The sequence below is a fragment of the Petromyzon marinus genome, chromosome 51 (genome assembly GCF_048934315.1).
Source record: "Petromyzon marinus isolate PM22_M1 ecotype Great Lakes invasive population chromosome 51, UKy_Petmar_22M1.pri1.0, whole genome shotgun sequence".
Taxonomy (NCBI): Eukaryota; Metazoa; Chordata; class Hyperoartia; order Petromyzontiformes; family Petromyzontidae; genus Petromyzon; species Petromyzon marinus.
The window spans coordinates 6,617,196-6,630,852 of record NC_133717.1 but is presented as its reverse complement, the minus strand read 5'-3'; the positions used below and the strand labels follow the sequence as shown (position 1 = coordinate 6,630,852).

Below are 13,657 nucleotides of genomic sequence, written 5' to 3'. Positions count from 1 at the left end.
GTGAAGGCTATACGGGGGATCTTTGTCTGTGTGCTGGAGTGTATGTACTGTGTTGAACTATCACACTCTACGTAGAGCCAACCGTGCTAATTGGAGTGTGTGCCCCACGTCACAGGCAGCCGAATCCTGGATTCGAACCCGGCGTGCTCCGCGTCTTTGACTCAACTCTGGAGCCCACGTGGTCTGCGGAGTTTCCAGCCGCTGCTCACTCGCGGCAGCAGTGGCTCGTGGGGACGCGGAAACTCCGAGACGGTTTTTTTTTATTAAAAGAGCAGAAACCTTCAATCAGAATCGGCAGCGAGCGACGGCGGAAACGATAAAGAGTCAATAACAATCATAATAATCAATAAATAAAGATAACAAATCAATGATAAAAATCACCACCATCATCATCATCCCCACCACCATCATCATCATCACCACCACCATCACCACCATCACGTCGATCATCACCACGACCACCATCATCACCTCGCGCAGGCTGACCCGACCCTCGACATCGGTGCAGCGGTTCTGGGCCTCCCCTAGGTCGACTCGGCCTTAAATGAGTGCGGTGTGTAAACATCAGCACTTGAGGAGACAAAGGCGGCGGCGTGACTTGGTGTTGGTCACACGATCCCCTCGTGCGCCGTGCCAGCCTTAATAGTTGTTCACAAACAACTCTGTCCGCCAGCATTCTATGTGGGCGACACGGGGCATGCTGTGTGGGTGTCATCCTTCCTTAGCCCAGAGCCAGTGATGGAAAATCCACATTACTCTGGCCCGGGGGGACGAGTCTCTCAGCAAGGGCAACCGTCGTGTTGATCTTCCGCACAAAGCGATGCTCATTTTATCGACCTCGGCGGGATAGGATGATGGGCTGAGCCAACCCTCCCCTCACCTGCCAACCCCTATTTGAATCCCGCAAACCTTCTGATTGCGAGCCGATTGCTCTCCACTACCGCGTGTGGTCATCTCTGGGTTAAAGGAATGAAAATCCATTAATTAATGTTAACTAATTAAAATGTCACCCAGAGCCGCTCCCTCTGAAGAAGGCCCTCTTTCTCCAGCAGTGGCGTGAGTGCGCACTTGCGGGGCCGCGCCTGTACCTTCCACCTCAACGGAATTGCACTGCACGCGTCCGCAGGAGGTCTCTGCACGGCAGAGGTTGTCACTTGTCACGGGTAAGTGAACCCGCGAGCCAGAGCGGGAGACAAAGGCGGCCGGGTGGGGTGTTGGTCACCCACCCCCCTTCTCGTGTGCCGTGCCATCCTTCATAGGTGCTACTCGCTTAACAGCACTTGCCCCAACAGTCCTTAGGGGGTCCGGAGGATCCTTTGTCTCTGTGAGCGAGTGGAGAGCTGCGCTCCAAATCCGAGTTGGATCGCCGCTCACGGCCAACACCAACAGTGACGATTATCTGAAACCACTCCTGGACATCCCCTAGGTCGACTCAGCCAAAAAAAAGAGTACATGGTTGCGGCGTGTAAACATCAACCACTGGGGAGACAAAGGCGTCCGGGAGTGGTGTTGGCCACCCAACCCCTCCTATACCGTGCCGGGCGCTACTCGCTAACAGCACTTGCCCCCAGAGTCTGTTAAGGCTGTACGGGGATCTTTGTTTGGTGAGAAGAGAATGAGGAACGAGGGAGAGAGGAATGACATCGCCTCCTCCTCTCACAGGCTCACGCCGCCGGGCGCGGTGGGAGCTGTTTGCATAGTGACCACGCGACTCGCTCACTCGCTGACGACGACGACGATGTCGACGACGATCGTTTTCATTCTCAGAGCTGGAATTGATCGACATTAGGTGCAGTGCCGAATTGGACGCGATGGTGTTTTGTTTTTTGAAACGTAATCATTTGTGACCAGGATGAGACCATTGACGAACTGCACTTGAAAACCCCGGTTTAGTCGGGGGCAGTGGCTGCAAACCGGGACTCGAACACGGGTTCCTGGGCCCTGTTGGTCTGTTCCCTTGAGCTCAGAATGAATAAACCTCCTCCCAAGTCGCATTTCTGTTGACCGCTTTTTTTTAGATTTTTCGCGCTCGAGTCCACGTGCAGATTCACGGGGAGCGTGAGGGGCTGTGTGGGGTCGGCAGCATCTGTTCCGGCGAATCTATCCTGGGCAATCTTTCTCGACGAATCTGTCACGGGGAATCTGTCTCGAGGAATCTATCAAGGGGAATCCGCCCCGGGGAATCTGTCACTCCCGCGGGGCCATTACAAATCCAGGATTCATCAGTCGCCTGTGCGCGACTCTCCGCTCGCCTGGCACTGCGAGGCACCCTTCAACCGCGTGCCGTCATCTGCCCGAGGTGGCACCCCAACAGCTGATGGCCTCACCCGCGCCTCTCGACTTGCACCCCTGCCTACACGCGGCCGTGCGTGATCGTGAGCGCGCACTCTGCTTGCAAGAACGTCACCCGTTCCTCTTCAGCCACACCATCATCATCATCAACACAATCAACACCATCAACACTATGATCATCATCAACATTATCATCATCAACACCATCATCGTCAATACCGTCATCATCAACACCGTCATCATCAACACCGTCATCGTCAACACCGTCATCATCAACACCATCATCATCAATACCGTCATCGTCAACACCGTCATCGTCAACACCGTCATCGTCAATACCGTCATCATCAACACCGTCATCGTCAACACCGTCATCATCAACACCGTCATCGTCAACGCCGTCATCGTCAACACCGTCATCGTCAACACCGTCATCGTCAACACCGTCATCGTCAATACCGTCATCATCAACGCCGTCATCATCAACACCGTCATCGTCAATACCGTCATCATCAACGCCGTCATCATCAACACCGTCATCGTCAATACCGTCATCGTCAACACCGTCATCATCAACGCCGTCATCGTCAACACCGTCATCATCAACACCGCCATCATCAACACCGTCATCATCAACACCGTCATCGTCAATACCGTCATCATCAACGCCGTCATCATCAACACCGTCATCGTCAATACCGTCATCGTCAACACCGTCATCATCAACGCCGTCATCGTCAACACCGTCATCATCAACACCGCCATCATCAACACCGTCATCATCAACACCGTCATCATCAACACCGTCATCATCAACACCGTCATCATCAACACCGTCATCATAATTACAAAGGTGCTCCGCCATTATAGTAACAAAAAATGTTAAAAACCGCTTCGCTCCGGGCAGAGACGCCGCAGCCGATGGGGTTGGGGTGCGACCGCGTTCACCCGAGGAGCGGATGAGAACCCCCGGTGGACGAGGGGGGGGGCATCCCCATCCACGGGGGTCGGTCCCCTCTCCCGCGCGGCCCGAGACCCCCATCTCAGCCCCCCCCCACCCACCACCACCACCCCAGGGTGCCTCCTCCCAACTGTTCAGGCATCTCCCCATCAACATCATCAACAGCCACGGTCATTCCACTGCTGGATGACAGCTTCTCAATTCCCCCAAATGAACACAAATCGCACGTGTGACCTCCACTGACCCCTCCCCCCCCACTCAAGAAGGGGCGATACCGCCCATGGGGACATGCGAGCTTGGGGGCCGTCCATAAATGACGTCACGCGATTTTGGACAATTTTTGACCCCCCCCTTCGTCACACGGCGTCACAAAAAGTCAGACCCCCCTCAAATATGACGTCACAAAGCTCTGCCCCCCCCAAAAAAAATATAAACATGCTTCAAATCGCTTTAAACTATTGTCATTGTGGTGCGTATTTAATGTGGCCCTGCACTCTGATGTTGTAGGAGAACACATTTATTAAAAAGTCAATTTAATTAAGTAGAACGTGTTGTCTATATTTATTTAAAGTTGCGCATTTTGACGTGACGTCACATTTCTAACCCCCCCCCCTCGTCACACATCTGACCCCCGCCCCCCTAGGTGCGTGACGTCATTTATGGACGGCCCCTTGGGGGGTCGCGCGCCAGGGATGGGGGGGGGGGGTTAACTGGGGGAAGGGGGGGCGGTGTCGGAGAGGAAACTCCAAGTCTCGCCCACCCTCCCGCTGAATCCGGGGAAGGATGTTCGCCGTGCCCGATGATTGCTAAATACGGCTCACGGGAGGGGGGAGGGGGTCTCGTGTCAGCCCCAAACAGAAGCAGCCCCCTCCCTTTGTCCCCCCCCCTCCTCCTCTCTCCCTCCCCCCCACCCCTCCTCCTCTCTCTCCGTCCGCATCATTTATACACCGCATCAATTCAATACAAACGCAATAATGGAATAACCCACAACGCCTCAACACCACCACCACCACCCCCGGCACCCAACAAAACGAAATGAGCTCGCCGAACGGAGCTAATCATAACGAACACGGAACGACGGACAGACAGCTCTGCACTGGGAGAAACCATTTACAAGGGAGGGGTGCGAGTAGGGTTTGTGTAGGTGGGCGAGGGGGGAGCTGTATACGCTACCGATAAGGCACTTGTGGGACAGCAGACGTGCTGTGGCTGGCGCTGGCTGTGCCGCCAACTCCCCTGCGCTCACCCAGGGGTCATTATACACTCACTCACTCACATGTACACACACACATGTACACACACACATGTACACACACACATGTACACACACACACTCACTCAGACACACACACATGTACACACACACTCACACACATGTACACACACACATGTACACACACACATGTACACACACACTCACTCAGACACACACACATGTACACACACACACATGTACACACACTCACACACATGTACACACACATGTACACACACACACTCACTCAGACACATGTATACACACACACATGTACACACACATTTACACACACACACTCACTCAGACACATGTATACACACACACATGTACATACACACATGTACACACACACACTCACTCAGACGCATGTATACACACACATGTACACACACACATGTACACACACACACTCACTCAGACACACACGTACACACACTCACTCAGACACATGTACACACACACTCACATGTACACACACACATGCACACACACACACTCACTCAGACACATGTATACAACAACAACCGCCATTCGCCACTAAGTGGCGGTGACGTCACCACGACGCTTGTGCCAGGCTATGTGCACCCTGAGGCCACGTGAAGTGTCGAACGCCCGCTGGCAGGAGGTCACGGGGCAGATCCAGGTGCCACGGGTCGACTGACTGAGATGACTGGCTGATGCACCACCTGTGCCCCCTACTGTGCCAACCTGCTGTGCTTTAGCCACCCGGCGCTCTGCTCGTTGTTGTGAGCGTCGCTCCTCCGCCCTCTGTTGTTGTTGGAGGGCGACTGCCTCCAACTGCCCAATAGCGTCCTTCACGAGCCTCCTCCACAGAGGCCGATCTTGACACCGCTGGTACCAGTCATCGGCAAGTCCACTCAGCTCCACGTCCTCCTGTACGACATCACTCCATCTCTTCTCTAGCCCGTGCCGTGCCCGTTTAGCCCCCTCGATCCGGCCGAACAAAAGCTGTTTCGGCATGCGGTGGCTGGGCATGCAGGCTACATGACCCAGCCAACGCAGCCTTGCCTGCCGGAGGAGCTCACCGATGGGACCTTGCCCAGATCTTTCAAGGATTTGTGAGCTCACACAATCCAGCCTGGTTAAACCCAGGATAGATCGTAGGCAGGCCAGCCTAAATGTTTCTAACCGGCGAAGATGCTCCATTAGGGGGGTCCACGTTTCACAAGCGTAGAGAAGGGAGGGAATGACCGTGGCCGAGAAGACCTGAAGCTTAGTGCGGAGCGACAGACGAAGTAGCTTCCACACAGCGTTACGCAACCGATTAAAAGATATTGCCGCTCGACTGATTCGGAGTGAGACCTCTGCTGTTAAACTGGAACCAGTCATAAGCACACTGCCCAGGTATGGGAAACTCTCTACTCTCTCCACAACTGCCCCATCACCGATTGGGAGTTGTGGGGGTAGAGTGTCTGATGGTACAAAATACCCAGGCAGGTGCTTAGTTTTGGTGGGGCTGATGGTAAGGCCCCATCTCTTAGTGGCACGCTCCAGTCTCAGCAGCAGCGTCTCCAACTCCTCCTCTGAATGAGCGGCTATTACCAAATCATCGGCATACATAACGTGGTTGAGCAATATGTAGCCATCCCTTGACCGCACCCGGGCATCGATCAGCCTCCCATTATATCTGTACCAAATGGAGATTCCCCCGGTACAGCTATTGAAGGCTTCACGAACTACGTGATCAAAATAGATGTTAAATAATGTGGGAGCCAGAAGACATCCCTGTCGCACCCAAAGGTGTACAGGGAATGACTCTGACTCCCGGCCACGTAGTTTTACCCGGGCCCGCTCACCATCATGAAGGTCCTTAATGATCGTGAGCAGAGGGTCAGGGACTCCAAAAGCATGAAGAACAACCCAGAGCCCAGGCCTACTGATGGTATCATAGGCCTTGACCAGGTCAATAAAGCAGAGATGTAGGTCTTGCTGGAATTCCCTACACCTCTGCTGTAGCAGACGGACAGAAAATATGGCATCTGTGCAGGACCGCTCTTTCCTGAAACCGCATTGGGGCTCCACAAACCACTCGTCAGCGTGCCTGGCAAGGCGATGTTGAATAATCCTTGCCAGGACCTTTCCCGGCACACTGAGGAGTGAGATGCCCCTGTAGTTGTTACAGTCTGTGCGGTCACCGTTCTTAAAGAGGGGGACCACCAGGGCATCCGTCCAATCCTGCGGAACCCGTCCAGTGGTCCAGACTGTTGTTCTGATGTCATATACAGTGAGGGAAAAAAGTATTTGATCTCCTGCTGATTTTGTACGTTTGCCCACTGACAAAGAAATGATCAGTCTATAATTTTAATGGTAAATTTATTTGAACAGTGAGAGACAGAATAACAACAAAAAAATCCAGAAAAACGCATGTCAAAAATGTTATAAATTGATTTGCATTTTAATGAGGGAAATAAGTAATTGACCCCTCTGCAAAACATGACTTCGTGCTTGGTGGCAAAACCCTTGTTGGCAATCACAGAGGTCAGACGTTTCTTGTAGTTGGCCACCAGGTTTGCACACATCTCAGGAGGGATTTTTTCCCACTCCTCTTTGCAGATTGTCATTAACATTTTGAGGCTGACGTTTGGCAACTCGAACCTTCAGCTCCCTCCACAGATTTTCCATGGGATTAAGGTCTGCAGACTGGCTAGGCCACTCCAGGACCTTAATGTGCTTCTTCTTGAGCCACTCCTTTGTTGCCTTGGCCGTGTGTTTTGGGTCATTGTCATGCTGAAATACCCATCCACGACCCATTTTCAATGTTCTGGCTGAGGGAAGGAGGTTATCACCCAAGATTTGAGGGTACATGGCCCCGTCCATCGTCCCTTTAATGCGGTGAAGTTGTCCTGTCCCCTTAGCAGAAAAACACCCCCAAAGCATAATGTTTCCACCTCCATGTTTGACAGTGGGGATGGTGTTATTGGGGTCATAGGCAGCATTCCTCCTCCTCCTCCAAACACGGCGAGTTGAGTTGATGCCAAAGAGCTCCATTTAGGTCTCATCTGACTACAACACTTTCACCCAGTTGTCCTCTGAATCATTCAGATGTTCATTGGCAAACTTCAGACGGGCATATATATGTGCTTTCTTGAGCAGGGGAACCTTGCGGGCGCTGCAGGATTTCAGTCCTTCACAGCATAGTGTGTTACCAATTGTTTTCTTGGTGACTATGGTCCCAGCTGCCTTGAGATCATTGACAAGATCCTCCCGTGTAGTTCTGGGCTGATTCCTCACCGTTCTCATGATCATTGCAACTCCACGATGTGAGATCTTGCATGGAGCCCCAGGCCGAGGGAGATTGACAGTTCTTTTGTGTTTCTTCCATTTGCGAATAATCGCACCAACTGTTGTCACCTTCTCACCAAGCTGCTTGGCAATGGTCTTGTAGCCCATTCCAGCCTTGTGTAGGTCTAGACTCTTGTCCCTGACATCCTTGGAGAGCTCTTTGGTCTTGGCCATGGTGGAGAGTTTGGAATCTGATTGATTGATTGCTTCTGTGGACAGGTGTCTTTTATACAGGTAACGAGCTGAGATTAAGAGCACTCCCTTTAAGAGTGTGCTCCTAATCTCAGCTCGTTACCTGTATAAAAGACACCTGGGAGCCAGAAATCTTTCTGATTGAGAAGGGGTTACATACTTATTTCCCTCATTAAAATGCACATCAAGTTATACAAATTTTGACATGCGTTTTTCTGGATTTTCTTGTTATTCTGTCTCTCACTGTTCAAATAAACCTACCATTAAAGTTATAGACTGATCATTTCTTTTTCAGTGGGCAAACGTACAAAATCAGCAGGGGATCAAATACTTTTTCCCTCACTGTAGGGCAGTCTGTGCACAAACGCCACCCTCCCTCAGCATTTCGCTCGGGAGACCATCTCTGCCCGTGCCTTTCCTGGTCTCAGACTCCGGATCACCCTCAGTACTTCCTTAACAGATGGCACCTCAGCCAGCCACTCACAGGGGGTGACTTCCTCCAATATTTGAGGCACCGCAGCCTCAGCAGGGTCATCCCCACTTTGTGCCACGATGTTTTCCTGGCTGAGAGATTTCCCCTCCCCCAGGACCTCACAGAAATGCTCAGCAAATCTGCAAACCTGTTTCGGGGGGTCGGAGATTGGATCACCATTTTTTCCCCCGTAATTATGGTAATAGGTGTGGGGCTGCAGGTTACTTTTTTGATGGAGTTAAATAGAGATTTGTGATCGCGGGCCACTGAGGCAGACACCATCTCCTCAGCAACCCGCGACCACCACCAATCCTTGCAGCGCCTCACGGCTCTCCGAACCTCCGAGCGAAGGCTGCGGTAAGCCTCCTCATTCTCTGACGTGGGATTCTGTAGCCGATGACAGTGGGCCTGTCGCTTTTTCTCAACTATCCTGAACACCTCCTCTGCATGAGTCACAGTCCTAAACCTCGCCCATTTACCCTTGACATCAGGAGGAGTGGGGGACGATGCCAACCCCAGCCGCAAGCGATGATGAAATTCTCACTTGCAACTTTCATCAGATAACTGAGACCAAGCCACTTTAGGTTGGAATGGGGTCCTGGGTGTACACCCACCACCGGAGTTGAAGAATGGCAGGCGCATCTTACAGATGACTAGTCGATGATCAGAGGGCAGATCAGCTCCACGGTAGGTCCTGGTGTCAAGGACATGGATTCGCATCCGCTGGTCCGTCACTATGTAGTCCAGCAGATGTTCTTGCTTGGACCCGGCATGCATCCATGATGTTGTGTGGATGCGTCGATGCCAGAACAGCGTGTCGGTAATTACAAGCCCATGGGCTGCACAAAAATCTAGCAGCCTCCTACCGTTGTTATTGAGCTGATCTAGCCCATGCCCTCCAATCACTCCAGACCAGGTGCCAGCATCATGACCAACTCGAGCATTGAAGTCACCAAACAAGATGACTCTATCCCGAGGGGCCTCTTTAGTCAACACCTGTGACAGGAGGTCATAGAAGGCATCTGACTCATCGGCTTTGCCTGCATCCCTCCACGGATGTTCGTCTTCGGTGGGGGCATAAGTAACCACGACAACCACTCCTCGCCTTCGGTTGATGGGAAGGTGAGCCCAAAGTAGCCTGGGGCTTACAACTTCCCACACCTCACCGCCACGCTCCCACGCCCCCTTCATTCTTTTGTTCAAAAGAAGACCCACACCCTGTTGTTTGGCAGTCTGCTGCCCCGAGTAGAGGACTGTCCACCCCTCATGGTGGCAGGAGCCAGAACCGGTCCACCGGACCTCCTGAATGCCACAGAGATCCAGGCGGTACCGGTCCAGCTCCCGACAGAGGAGTGGCAGCCTCTCCTCCACAGTGAGCGTTCGAACATTCCACGTGGCCACACGAAGTGGCTTTTCGTTGTTTCTGGAGGAGCCCCGAGGGTAGAGATTCAATCTCCTGGCTCCGCCAATTGGGGTTTGGCCAGGAGACGTCATAGACGCCAGTCCCCCCGGGGCCTCCGGCACAAGCTTATTAGTAAAAAAAAATATTCGTGGTTTCGTGGTAAAAATGTTGAAGGTGGAGGGGTTACCAGCCCCTCGCACCCGTCCAGAGCCCCCGTTTAGCCACTTTAATGGTCACAGACGCCATGAGAGGAGGGGCCAATCGGAATTGGCCCTCCCCCCACAGCACTGTCCACGACAGAGTTTCCCGTCCGGCATCGCGAGGAGGTGTGTACACACACACACAGACACATGTACGCACACACACTCACTCAGACACATGTACACACACAGACACATATACACAAACACACACATGTACACACACTCACTCAGACACATGTACACACACACACTCACTCAGACACATGTACACACACACACTCACTCAGACACATGTACACACACACACTCACTCAGACACATGTACACACACACACTCACTCGGACACATGTACACACACACACATGTACACACACACACTCACTCAGACACGTACACACACACTCACTCAGACACATGTACACACACAATCAGACACATGTACACACACACACACACTCAGACACACGTACACACACACTCACTCAGACAAATGTACACACACACTCACTCAGACACATGTACACACACACTCACTCAGACACATGTACACACACACATACTCAGACACATGTACACACACACACTCAGACACATGTACACACACACACTCAGACACATGTATACACACACACACACTCAGACACATGTACACACACACACTCACTCAGACACATGTACACACACACACACTCAAACACATATACAGAAACACACACATGTACACACACTCACTCAGACACATGTACATACACATGTACGCACACACACTCACTCAGACACATGTACACACGCACATGTACACACACTCACTCAGACACGTACACACACTCACTCAGACACATGTACACACACACTCAGACACATGTACACACACTCACTCAGACACATGTACACACACACACACAAACTCATACTCGCTGCAACATCCTCACTCACTGACACTCACTCACAACGACAAAGATCCCCCGTATAGCCTGAACAGACTTTTTGGGCAAGTGCCGTTAGCACCGATGGAGGCCGGCATGGTACACCACGCCCGGCCGCCTTCTCTTCATCTCCCACGTGGCGATGTTTACACACCGCACCAAATCGTCATTTGAGGCCGAGTCGACCAAGGGGAGGCCCAGGACCGGTTCAGATAATCGTCATTGGTGTTAGCCGTGAGCGGGAATCGAACTCGGGTCGCTAGGTTCATAGGGCTGTGCGCAACCGCTCCCCATCTACACACGCACACACACGCACACATACACACACACACGCACACACACACGCACGTGCACACACACGCACGCACACACACACACTCGCTCATAATCAGGGCAGCGTTGGGACGATTAGCACGAACCCACCACGTGTGTGTAAGGGAGTCGCACAGCGCTTGTGTATGTGTGTGTGTCCGTGTGTGTGTGTGTGTCCGTGTGCGTGTGTCTGTCTTTGTATGTGGGGAGCGGTGACGCAGCGGTTAGCGCGCTTCGCTAGGAACCCGCTCGCCACCAAAACCAGTGACGAGTCGGCCCTGCCGCCTCCCTTATGTCGACTCAGCGGCAAACGAGTTCCTAGTGGCGATGTGTAAAGTAGCCGGGCGTGGTGCTGCTGGTTAACCACCCCCACGTGTGCCGTCTCGACCTTGATGGGTGTTACTCGCTAACAGCACTTGCCCCAACAGTCATTTAAGGCTATATGAGGGACCTTTGTCTTTGCGTTTTGATGGTGGGGGAGAGACGGGGGCACTGCCTTCGAGGCCCCCCACCCCGCCCCTCCAGTCTCTGCTGTAGATCGGGGTCGGTGGGGGGGGGGGTGGGGGGGGTCCCTGTGACTAGGAGAGGGGTGGGGGCTTCATCTGGGACTGAATTCACTTCCACCCCTCGCCCCCAGCGTCACTCCTCACCCCCAGCGTCACTCCTCACCCCCAGCGTCACTCCTCACGCGGCGTCACTCCTCACCCCCAGCGTCACTCCTCACCCCCAGCGTCACTCCTCACCCCCAGCGTCACTCCTCACCCCCAGCGTCACCCCTCGCCCCCAGCGTCACTCCTCACCCCCAGCGTCACTCCTCACCCCCAGCGTCACTCCTCACCCCCCAGCGTCACTCCTCACCCCCAGCGTCACTCCTCACCCCCAGCGTCACTCCTCGCCCCCAGCGTCACTCCTCACCCCCAGCGTCACTCCTCACCCCCAGCGTCACTCCTCACCCGGCGTCACTCCTCACCCCCGGCGTCACTCCTCACCCCCAGCGTCACTCCTCGCCCCCAGCGTCACTCCTCCCATCAGACCACCCCCCATCACACCCCCACCCCCCATCACACCCCCACCCCCCATCACACCCCCATCACACCCAGCCCCAATCACAGCCCCCACCCTAGGCCATCGTCCCTCTCTTGTCGGCATCGGCCTTGGTCCACGAACTTAAATTGAGGGGGGGGGGGCTGTCTAACTTTGCCCCCTCCCCTTCTCTTCGTAGCTAGGGGCCTGCCCCCCACCCGCACCCCCACTCCAACCTTCCCCAGGGGGGGGGGGGGGGGGCTACCGGCGCAGTTGCACCGCCTGCACGCTCCTCGATAGCCACGCGACTGCCGCCTCGCACCCATCAATCAAACTCCCACCAACCCCACCACCACCACGGGCCGCGAGTCACACACCACGCACACCTCTCACGCCACCACCACGCACACCTCTCACACCACCACCACCACCACGCACACCTCTCACCACCACCACCACCACCACCACGCACACCTCTCACACCACCACGCACACCTCTCACACCACCACGCACACCTCTCACACCACCACCACGCACACCTCTCACACCACCACCACCACGCACACCTCTCACACCACCACCACGCACACCTCTCACACCACCACCACCACCACGCACACCTCTCACACCACCACCACCACGCACACCTCTCACCACCACCACCACCACCACCACGCACACCTCTCACACCACCACCACGCACACCTCTCACACCACCACCACCACCACCACGCACACCTCTCACACCACCACCACCACGCACACCTCTCACACCACCACCACCACGCACACCTCTCACACCACCACCACCACCACCACGCACACCTCTCACCACCACCACCACGCACACCTCTCACACCACCACCACCACCACGCACATCTCTCTCTCACACCACCACCACGCACACCTCTCACACCACCACACCCATCACAGCCTGGCCACGCCAACCCTCCGCCTCCAGAGTGGACGCGAACCTCCTCTCTCTCCCTCCCTCTCTCTCCCCTCCCTCTCTCGCCTCTCGAATTTGCGTGTCATCCTTGCGCAGAGACCATGCTAATCTTCTCTGTAACGTTCCAATGTTTAGTACTTGCCGCCCTCTCTCTCTCCCCTCCCTCTCTCAGCCACGGAGCCGGCGTCTGTCTCGAGAACGAACACATTTAGTGTCTCCCTCTTCACAGCCCGTGGGTGGCTGCTGCTGCTGCTGTTGTTGTTGCTGCTGCTGTTGTTGCTGCTGCTGTTCCCAACAGCGCGCGGCGAGGTGGGGGGGGGTCTCTTTGTTGTCGTTGCTGCTGCCTGCTGCTGCCTGCTGC

The 13,657-nt window shown here is 54.3% G+C and overlaps 1 pseudogene; it reads right to left on the bottom strand.

Annotated features, from left to right (window-relative positions):
- Positions 1-13,347: 13,347 nt before the first annotated feature.
- On the bottom strand, positions 13,348-13,441 carry LOC116953448 (U6 spliceosomal RNA; annotated as a pseudogene).
- Positions 13,442-13,657: the final 216 nt, after the last annotated feature.